Genomic DNA, 10,545 nt, shown 5'->3' with positions numbered 1-10,545 from the left:
TGTCTTTCCAGATGAGATTCCTGGATTGCCTCCGATTCGAGAGATAGACTTCAGCATTGAGTTAATGCCAGGAACAGTTCCGATTTCGAGAGCTCCTTACAGGATGGCACCAATCGAGTTGAAAGAGTTGAAAGAACAATTGGAGGATTTACTGGCCAAGGGATATATCAGACCGAGTGTATCTCCTTGGGGTGCTCCAGTACTGTTCGTGAGAAAGAAGGACGGGTCGATGAGACTTTGTATCGACTATAGGCAACTGAACAAGGCAACGGTAAAGAATAAATACCCCTTGCCTCGTATTGATGATCTGTTTGATCAGTTACAAGGTTCATCTGTGTATTCCAAGATCGACTTGAGATCTGGATACCATCAACTGAGAGTCAGGGACTCTGATATCTCCAAGACAGCATTCAGAACGAGGTATGGACATTATGAATTTATTGTCATGCCTTTTGGTTTGACGAATGCACCAGCGGTATTTATGGGATTGATGAACCGTGTTTTTCAGAAATACTTGGATGATTTTGTGATCATATTCATTGATCATATATTGATTTATTCAAAGAATATGATTGAACATGCTAATCATCTGAGGACGGTGTTGAGAATTTTGAGGGCAGAGAAACTGTATGCTAAATTGTCGAAATGCGAGTTTTGGCTGAAACAGGTTGTGTTTTTGGGTCACATTATATCGGGAGACGGTATATCAGTTGATCCCAGTAAGGTTGAAGCCGTGATTTCTTGGCCGAGACCTACTTCTGTGCCAGAAATTCGCAGTTTTATGGGTTTGGCAGGATATTATCGCCGATTTATTCAAGATTTCTCGAGTATTGCCAAACCGATTACACAGTTGACTCAGAAGAATGCTCCGTTTAATTGGTCTGAGGAATGTGAGACCAGTTTTCTTGAATTAAAGAAAAGATTAACCAGTGCGCCTGTGTTGACGATTCCTTCAGGTACTGGTGACTTTGTGGTTTATTGTGATGCATCTCACAGAGGGTTGGGATGTATACTGATGCAGCGAGGGCATGTCATTGCCTATGCCTCTAGACAGCTGAAACCCCATGAATATCGATATCCAATTCATGATCTTGAATTGGCAGCCATAGTCTTTGCATTGAAGATATGGCGACATTACCTCTACGGTGAGAAATTCGAGATTTATTCTGATCACAAAAGCTTGAAATATCTGTTTTCGCAATCAGAGCTGAATATGAGACAGCGGAGATGGCTTGATTTACTGAAAGACTTTGATTGTGAAATCAAGTATTATCCAGGGAAGTCCAATGCAGCAGCTGATGCACTGAGTCGAAAAGTATGTGCACTATCCTTATCGACGATTGGTGTATCGAATTTGATTGAAGACTGCTGTGTGTCTGGATTAATAATGGAGACAGATTGTCAGCCTCTGAGATTGTGTGCTGTCCGAGCTGAACCAGAGCTACTTTTGAAAATTAAAGAAGCTCACAAAGTTGATCAGAATGTACAAAATTCGATTGCGATGGTTAGAAATGGACATCAATCAGAATATCAGGTTCGTGACAATGTCTTGTATGTGAATAATCGCCTGGTTGTGCCGAAGGTTTCAGAATTGAGACACCGAATACTGTCAGAAGCGCACAACAGTCGTTTTAGCATTCATCCTGGTGGCAGGAAAATGTATAATGATTTAAAGACACAGTATTGGAGGAAACAAATGAAATCTGATGTGACGGAATTTGTAGCCAAGTGTCTGAATTGCCAACAGGTGAAAGCTGAGAGAAAGAAACCAGGAGGATTGTTACAGAGTTTGTCCATTCCTGAATGGAAATGGGATCACATTTCCATGGATTTTGTGACACAGTTGCCGAGATCCTCCCGAGGTTGTGATGCGATTTTGGTCGTGATTGATCGATTGACCAAATCCGCATGTTTTATTCCATACAAGATGACGTGGCCAGAGATTCTATGCACTATTATTTCATTAGATCACATAGGATATCCACACCCGTAGGTGAGTGGTGAATCCCAGACTACAATGCACTGGCTCCTATATGTGTCGCAACTGTACCCAACCTCGCCACCTGATGACTCTCCTGGAGCCGGTAAACGAGTCAAAGCACAGCCCTAGCATATAGAGCCTCAGTGTTGTCCCGGGTCGTAAGGACTTATGTTGTACGATCATAACCACGGACTTATCCTCTCGATGAATGATAACCACTTGGAAAGTCCGATGGAGGGTTGTTCGGTATAATCATCATATGACTACCCATCTGCATGTTTGGACATCTCTATGCCCTTACCAAGAAACGCAGTACACAAAATCACAGATGCTAGTCTCGAGCTCAAGCGACCTTTATCCATGTTTTAGGCGGCTGAATCGACTAGGAACGAATTTAGAATATGCAGTGTTTACAAATGAGTTTCAACATCGAATTACGATTCATTTGTATTAAAGCATAATCAAGGACTTTATCTATGCTGATTGCATGGGTATACAGATAAAGTATCACGAAACCATTAAAAGTTAAATTATATTAAAAGAAAGATTGTTTATTTCATTTGAGTCAATAAATTCCCTAGCCAACCGTTGGCTTGCAGGGCATCTACTCTAACAGAAAGATGTTGCTTTGTTCAATTCTCAGTGCCTTACTTGTCAGCATGTGAAGATTGAGCATCAAAGACCTGCTGGGACATTGCTTTCTTTGTCGATTCCTCAGTGGAAGTGGGAGCACATTACGATGGATTTCGTGACTGGTCTTCCCAGAGTTCAGAGAGGTTATAATTCCATTTGGGTCATCGTTGATCGATTGACCAAGTCAGCGCACTTTCTCCCAGTCAAGACGACGTACTCCATGAATCAGTACGCCGAGGACTACATTGCAGAGATTGTTAGACTTCACGGTGTCCCTGTGTCGATCGTGTCTGATCGTGACCCTAGATTTACCTCCGAGTTTTGGAAGAGTTTGTATAGAGTTATGGGTTCTCGATTAGCTTTCAGTACAGCTTATCATCCTCAGAGCGACGGTCAGTCAGAGAGAGTCATTCAGATTCTTGAGGATATGCTCAGAGCTTGTACTATTGATTATTCTGGTAGCTGGGATTCTAAATTGCCACTTGTGGAGTTCACGTACAACAATAGCTACCAGGCGTCGATTGGGATGGCACCGTATGAGGCACTTTATGGCAGGAAGTGCAGATCGCCTTTGTTTTGGGATAAGGTTGGTGAGAGGAAGATGTTGGGTCCCGAGTTGGTCCAGCAGACTGCCGATGTTGTTGCAGTGATCAGAGAGAGGATGAAGACTGCTCAGTCCAGACAGAAGAGCTATGCAGATGTTCGTCGCAGACATTTGCAGTTCGAGGTTGGCGATCATGTATTTTTGAAGATAGCACCTCTCAAGGGTGTGATGCGATTTGGTAAGAAGGGCAAGCTGAGTCCGAGGTTTATTGGTCCATTTGAGATATTGGACAGAGTTGGTGATCGAGCCTACAGATTAGCCCTACCACCAGATCTTGACAGAGTCCATAATGTGTTTCATGTTTCGATGCTCAGGAAGTATATTTCAGATCCTTCCCATGTTCTTCGCCACGAGCCATTGGACTTGACGCCGAATTTGACGTATCAAGAGATTCCGGTCCAGATTTTAGATCGCACAGTTAGAGTTTTGAGGAACAAAGAGATCGGCATCTTTAAAGTCCTTTGGAGGAACCATTTGATAGAGGAGGCTACGTGGGAACCAAAGGATGAGATGAGAGAGAAGTATCCTGAGTTGTTCGTGTAGTGACGTCAATTTCGCGGACGAAATTCCTCTAAGGAGGGGAGATTGTAATAGCCGAGCCCGGTGTACGGTACGGTTTAAGCTTTACTTGTTATTTGGGTTTTATGATTAGATGTTTAGAGTTGTGTTTTGGGCCATAGTATTATTGGTTATTGTTTTAATGAGGTATTAGTTGGTGTTGATTGTTCGTTTAAGCGTTTCGGATCGATTTTAGTGGCTTTATTACTGTTCATTGCCGTAGCTTGAGTGCACCGGCGCTCTTAGAGGAGTGCCCCCGCGGTGTACTATTCATCATTTTGGATTTGGAAGGCCGTGGCATGACCGCACCCGCGGCAGTGTAAGCACCGCACCCGCGGTGAGACCGCACCCGCGGTAATTGTAGCACCGCACCCGCGGTGATCGTGCATGGGATTTTTGTTGGAATGCCGTGAACTTAGCGCACCCGCGGTGCTTGTGTGACCGCACCCGCGGTGTAAGTATGGGCGAGTTTTTAAGTTGCTTTTTGGGAGTTGTTGGCCATACCTACCTTATCTTATCTTCTTCATTCTCGATTTTCCTCTCTAGAACAAGGGTTTTCCTCCATTTCAATTGCTTCCTACCTTTGATTCTTGGGTTTATTTGGATTTCCGACTTGAGATCGACGTTCTCCGTGGTATAAGGAAGCTTAGGTAAGTTTTTGGTGGGATTCTATTAATGTTTTGAGTTAAGGGTTGACTTGGGCTTGATGTTTGAGTTGGTTAATGGATTATTTTACTTGGATTCTTGGTTTTAGACTTGATATTGGTGTTATTTATGGATTATTGTTGTAGGTGGTGTACCAAGAGTTAGTTTGGAGGTGTTCTATTGGTTTGTATGTGGAATTTCATCCTTTTTGCTCACATAATGATATATGTATTGTGTTTTAAAGGTTTCAAAGTGTTATTCCCTTCCATTGATCCATTGTTATGTATTGATTTCATTGATTATCTATTGGAGGCATTGTATGTCTCACTATTGTTAAAAAGGGAATACAAGAGAAAAGATAGAGATTGCGAAACGACGGCTTTAAATGTTATTCAGAGTTCAAATGTTTTTATTGGATTGATTAATCATAGTCAGAGCATTGCATGCAATTAGTTGATCAACGCCCATAGGCTTATATCCCTCACAGTTATCGATTTATATCGATGGGATATTTGCACCCACAGTCAGAGATACTATTGATATCAATCCAACCAGAGAAAAGAGAATACCATCTTATTGCTATCTTATTGATATGCTATTGCTACAGTTATTGCTACAGTATTCATGTTTCAGAGTTGATGGTATTTATGATTTCAAAGCCATGTTTTACAGAGTATATTATGTACCATTGCTATGTTAGAGTTCCACTTGCTGAGATTTATTCTCATTTCAGTTTATTCATGTGATGCAGATCAGAGTGGAGGCCCTGGACGTTGACTGTGGATAGGGGTCATATGCATGCACCGTTGGAAGGAAGATTTTGGCATGATCATAAGAATGATATTTTGTATTTTGTTATGTCATTTAAATGATCATGTATTGCTATTTTGTAAACATTTTTATGAAATGTATTTTGAAACTCCTTCCATTTGAAAGAAAATTTTAAATTCCGCTGTATTTTTATTGTAACGGGTCAGGGTGTCACAATATTTGTATCTTATGTTTGTATATTATGTTGTTGAATAATATAGAAACTTCTTATGTTAGCTTTCATTTTAGTTAATGTAAAAGAAAAAATTTGACCCACTTTTTATATTAATGATCCGTTTTAATCCCAAAAAAAACGAATTAGAGCCCGGGTCCCCACACCAAGGGCATGCATTTACCTCAAGCAATTGTTCATCAGGAAACCAGTCATCTATATCATCGTCACTGCCCTTAATTCTAACATGCTCAAGCCTAGATAGGTGGTCAGCAACTACATTTTCCACACCTTTTTTATCTCGAATCTCGAGATCAAATTCTTGCAGTAATAAAATCCACCTAATTAATCTAGGTTTCGCATCCTTCTTAGCAAGAAAGTATTTCAGGGCAGAATGATCGGTATACACAGTTACTTTAGACAGAACAAGGTATGAATGAAATTTGTCGAAAGCAAATACTATAGCAAGCAATTCCTTTTCAGTAGTAGCGTAATTCAATTGAGCATCATTTAAAGTCTTACTTGCATAGTAGATGGTATGAAATACCTTGTTCTTCCTTTGACCCAGCACCGCACCCACAGCTGTATCTGTGAGGCCCGGGGCTGAAGAGGGCGGGGGGTGATCGCCGGTGCCATTAGTTGCACGGACAATGAGCGGCTCCTGGCAGGCTTCTAGTTGGAGGGAACATGAATGAACCGACCCACACGGGAATGAGAGGGATTCCGAGACTGGGCAATGTAATGGACTGAACAGTTGAAGAGGGCTTAAAAGATTTGATTGGTACTACTCATATCACGAAGGTGCATCTTCTTTTCGGTAGCCCATCACATAAGAACTCAAAAGTTAAGCGTGCTTGACTTGGGGCAATTTTGGGATGGGTGACCTCCTGGGAAGTTTCCCAGGGTGCGTGTGAGTGAGGACATAAGCACGCTGGAAAGACTCGTCTTGGTACAGTGAGGACAGTCGTCAAATCTGGGGCGTTACAAGTGGTATCATAGCCGACCTCTCTTAGTACGTTGTGGTTCGGGGACGAACCAAGCGGAAGCTGGTGGGCATGTGAGGCCCGGGGCTGAAGAGGGCGGGGGGTGATCGCCGGTGCCATTAGTTGCACGGACAATGAGCGGCTCCTGGCAGGCTTCTAGTTGGGGGAACATGAATGAACCGACCCACACGGGAATGAGAGGGATTCCGAGACTGGGCAATGTAATGGACTGAACAGTTGAAGAGGGCTTAAAAGATTTGATTGGTACTACTCATATCACGACGGTGCATCTTCTTTTCGGTAGCCCATCACATAAGAACTCAAAAGTTAAGCGTGCTTGACTTGGGGCAATTTTGGGATGGGTGACCTCCTGGGAAGTTTCCCAGGGTGCGTGTGAGTGAGGACATAAGCACGCTGGAAAGACTCGTCTTGGTACAGTGAGGACAGTCGTCAAATCTGGGGCGTTACAGTATCACTCGCATCGCACATCACCTCAAACGGTAACTCCCAATCAGGGACAATCAGAACAGGTGCTGTCACCAAGCTCTCCTTGAGTATCTCGAATGCCTGCAGACAAGTAGAATCAAAATTAAATTCAGCATCTTTCATCAACAAAGAGGATAAAGGTTTAGCAATTTTTGAAAAATCTTTGATGAAGCGCCTATAAAAACCAGCATGCCCGAGGAAACTTCTAACTCCTTTTATTGATGAAGGTGGGGGTAAGTTTTTTATTACCTCCACCTTGGCTTTGTCGACTTCAATTCCATTCTCCGATACCTTGTGTCCTAACACAATCCCCTCTTGAACCATAAAATGACACTTCTCCCAATTCAACACCAAATTGCTCTCCTCACATCTAACTAACACCAAGTTCAAATTTTCTAGACATTCATTAAATGAGGAGCCAAAAATAGAGAAGTCATCGATAAAAATTTCAAGGAAATTCTCAGTCATGTCATGAAAGATAGCGGTCATGCATCTTTGAAATGTGGCAGGTGCATTGCATAAACCAAAGGGCATTCGCCTAAACGCAAAAGTACCATAAGGACAAGTGAAAGTAGTTTTCTCTTGGTCCTCTGGTGCAATTGTGATTTGATTGTACCCCGAATATCCATCTAAAAAGCAATAGAATTCATGACCTGCTAAGCGTTCAATCATTTGATCGATAAATGGCAAGGGAAAGTGATCTTTACGGGTTGCATCATTCAGTTTCCTATAATCTATGCACACACGCCAACCCGTAACAGTTCTAGTGGGAATCAACTCATTTTTTTCATTGGTAATAACAGTAATCCCACCCTTTTTAGGCACACATTGTACAAGACTTACCCACGCACTATCAGAGATAGGATAGATAATACCTGCATCCAGAAGTTTAATTGTTTCAGCTTTTACTACCTCTTGCATCTTTGGATTGAGTCTCCTTTGTGGTTGTGATAGAGGTGAGTACTTATCTTCCATCAGAATTTTATGCATGCAGATCGAAGGACTTATCCCTTTTATGTCCGAAACCTTCCAAGCGAATGCTCCTTTATGTTCCTTAAGGACCCCCATGAGCTTACTCTCCATATCATCTGTCAAAGAAGAGGAAATAATAACAGGCAATTTATTATCTTCTCCTAAATATACGTACTTGAGATGTGGAGGTAGTGGTTTGAGCTCCAAGGTAGGTGGCTCCTCTAGGCTTGACTTTTGAGGCATTAAATCTTTTCTGTCTCCCAATTCCTCTAGTCTAAGCCTCACTTGCTTTCTCCAAGGTGGAATGACATTCAAATGAGCTACCATCTCCATCTTTTCCTCGTCTAGCTCGTCCTCCTGCTTTTCAGTAGTGAGAGTGGCCTCCAATGGTTCTTTCAATCCATCCTGCACAAAAGCACAAACAATAGAATCCAAAACATCAATACGAAAGCAACTATCATTGTGCATTGTGTGCTTGAGAGTATTGAAAACATCAAAAATAATTTCTTCTTCTTCAACTCTCAGTCTCAACTTCCCCTCTTCAACATCAATTAGCGCTTTCCCTGTAGCCAGAAATGGTCTCCCTAGGATTAAAGGCATCTCTAAATCTTCCTCCATGTCTAGTATCACGAAATCTGCAGGGAAAATGAACTTATCCACTTTCACCAAAACATCTTCGATAATCCCACGTGGATACTTGACAGATCTGTCAGCCAGCTGCAACGACATCCTAGTTGGCTTGGGTTCCCCTAATCCCAGTCTCCTAAACACAGAAAAAGGCATCAGATTAATACTCGCACCAAGATCACATAGAGCTTTATGAAAATTAATATCACCAATAATGCAAGGTATAGAGAAACTCCCTGGATCTTTTTGCTTAGGAGGCATCTTGTTTTGAACTAAAGCGGAGCAATTTTCCGTCAAATTCACCGTCATATGATCTTCTAGCCTCCGCTTATTCGCTAAGATATCTTTCAAGAATTTTGCATAACTTGGCATATTCAATAAGGAATCAGCAAAAGGAATGTTAATATGCAATTTTTTAAATACCTCAAGAAATTTACCAAATTGTGCATCTAATTTAGCTTTCTTCATCGCTGCAGGAAAAAGTGGAGGGATAACAATTTTATTTTGTGCAATAGGTGTAGATGTAGAGTTAGAAGACTTACCTCCTCGAGTTTCTATCTCATCCTCGCCATGCTTGGTCTTTTCCTCATGAGACTCGAGTGCTTTTCCACTCCGCAATTCCACAGCCTTCACATGCTCTCTTGTGTTAGTTTCTGTGTTGCTTGGCAAAGCTCCTTGCTCCCTATTAGAAATCAACTTTGCCAATTGTCCAATCTGATTCTCTAACCCCTTTATGGATGCATCTTGATTTTGAAATCTCGTCTCTGTTGCATAAATAAATTTAGTCATCATTTGCTCTAAATTGGACTTCTCCTCCCGAGGCGGCTCTGGTTTGAATCCTTGGTGCATCCCATATGGTGGACCTCTTTGTTGGCGATTTTGGCTGTTTTGGCCTCCCCACGAAACGTTTGGGTGATTCCTCCATCCCGGATTGTATGTATTTGAATAAGGGTCATTTCTAGGACGGTTCTGGAATCCCACTTGTTTCACCGGTGCTCCCTCAGGCACATAAAATGGATTGCCATCTTGGCAATCCAGCACGTCATGCTCACCCCCACACTTATCACAAAAAATTTCTTGCAGACGCATAGCCGACCCACTCATGCTCATCCCATCAATCTTTCTACTCAAAGCCTCTAACTGTGCTGAAACCGCAGACAAATCATTAACTTGATGAACTCCAGCACCTCGTCTCTGCCTATCAGACTGAGGATGATAGCTACTCGCAGCCATCTCCTCCAATAACTCATATCCTTCCTCAGCCGTCTTTCTCAGTAAGTTACCATATGCAGCAGCATCTATCATAGTACGGTTAGGAGTAATAAGACCATAGTAGAAAGTTTGAACAACTAACCCAAGCGGTAGCTCATGGTGTGGACATCTCCTCAACAAGTCCTTGTAACGCTCCCATGCCTCGTAAAGTGACTCGTTCTCATATTGAGTAAACGTAGTAATGTCGGCTCTAAGCTTCATAGTCTTCGACGGAGGAAAGTACTTGATCAGGAATGTCTTTGCCATATCCTCCCATGTAGTGATAGACCCTACAGGCAAACAGTTTAACCACGACTTAGCTTTATCTTTCAGTGAAAATGGAAATAAGCGTAGACGAACAGCATCATCAGACACGCCATTAAACTTAAAAGTATCACAAATTTCAAGAAATTCAGCTATATGAGAATTAGGGTCGTCAAGTGCACTTCCCCCAAATTGAACAGTGTTCTGAATCATCTGGATGATAGCTGGCTTGATCTCAAACTGATTAGCTCGGATGACTGGTCTTATGATGCTTGGACGTGCTCCATCAAGAGACGGCTGTGCATAATCCAACATTGGAATGCGACGTGGTATCTCAACTTGTATATTGTCACGCTGTTCCTCTCCACGTTCTTGCTCGTTTCTTTCCATCTGTTCTTTGAGTCTTTGTTGTTGTCTTCGACGTCTAGTTGTGCGTTCAATCTCGGGGTCAAAAGGCTCAAGATTAAATTCGAGTGATCTTCGCATGCACCACCAGAAAAATCTGCAACACAAGGAGAGTATCAAATAGCAATAAAATAAGTAATAATAAATAATTTAA

The 10,545-nt window shown here is 42.1% G+C and overlaps 1 non-coding gene across 1 annotated transcript; it reads left to right on the top strand.

Annotated features, from left to right (window-relative positions):
* The first annotated feature begins 9,834 nt into the window (after positions 1-9,834).
* On the top strand, positions 9,835-9,941 carry LOC140820356 (small nucleolar RNA R71). The gene has a single exon (XR_012115432.1). It is a non-coding gene; the product is annotated as a small nucleolar RNA R71 (small nucleolar RNA).
* The last annotated feature ends 604 nt before the right edge of the window (positions 9,942-10,545 follow it).

This window comes from Primulina eburnea, chromosome 18, assembly GCF_022965805.1.
Source record: "Primulina eburnea isolate SZY01 chromosome 18, ASM2296580v1, whole genome shotgun sequence".
NCBI classification, from domain to species: Eukaryota; Viridiplantae; Streptophyta; class Magnoliopsida; order Lamiales; family Gesneriaceae; genus Primulina; species Primulina eburnea.
This window is presented reverse-complemented; position numbering and strand designations above follow the sequence as displayed.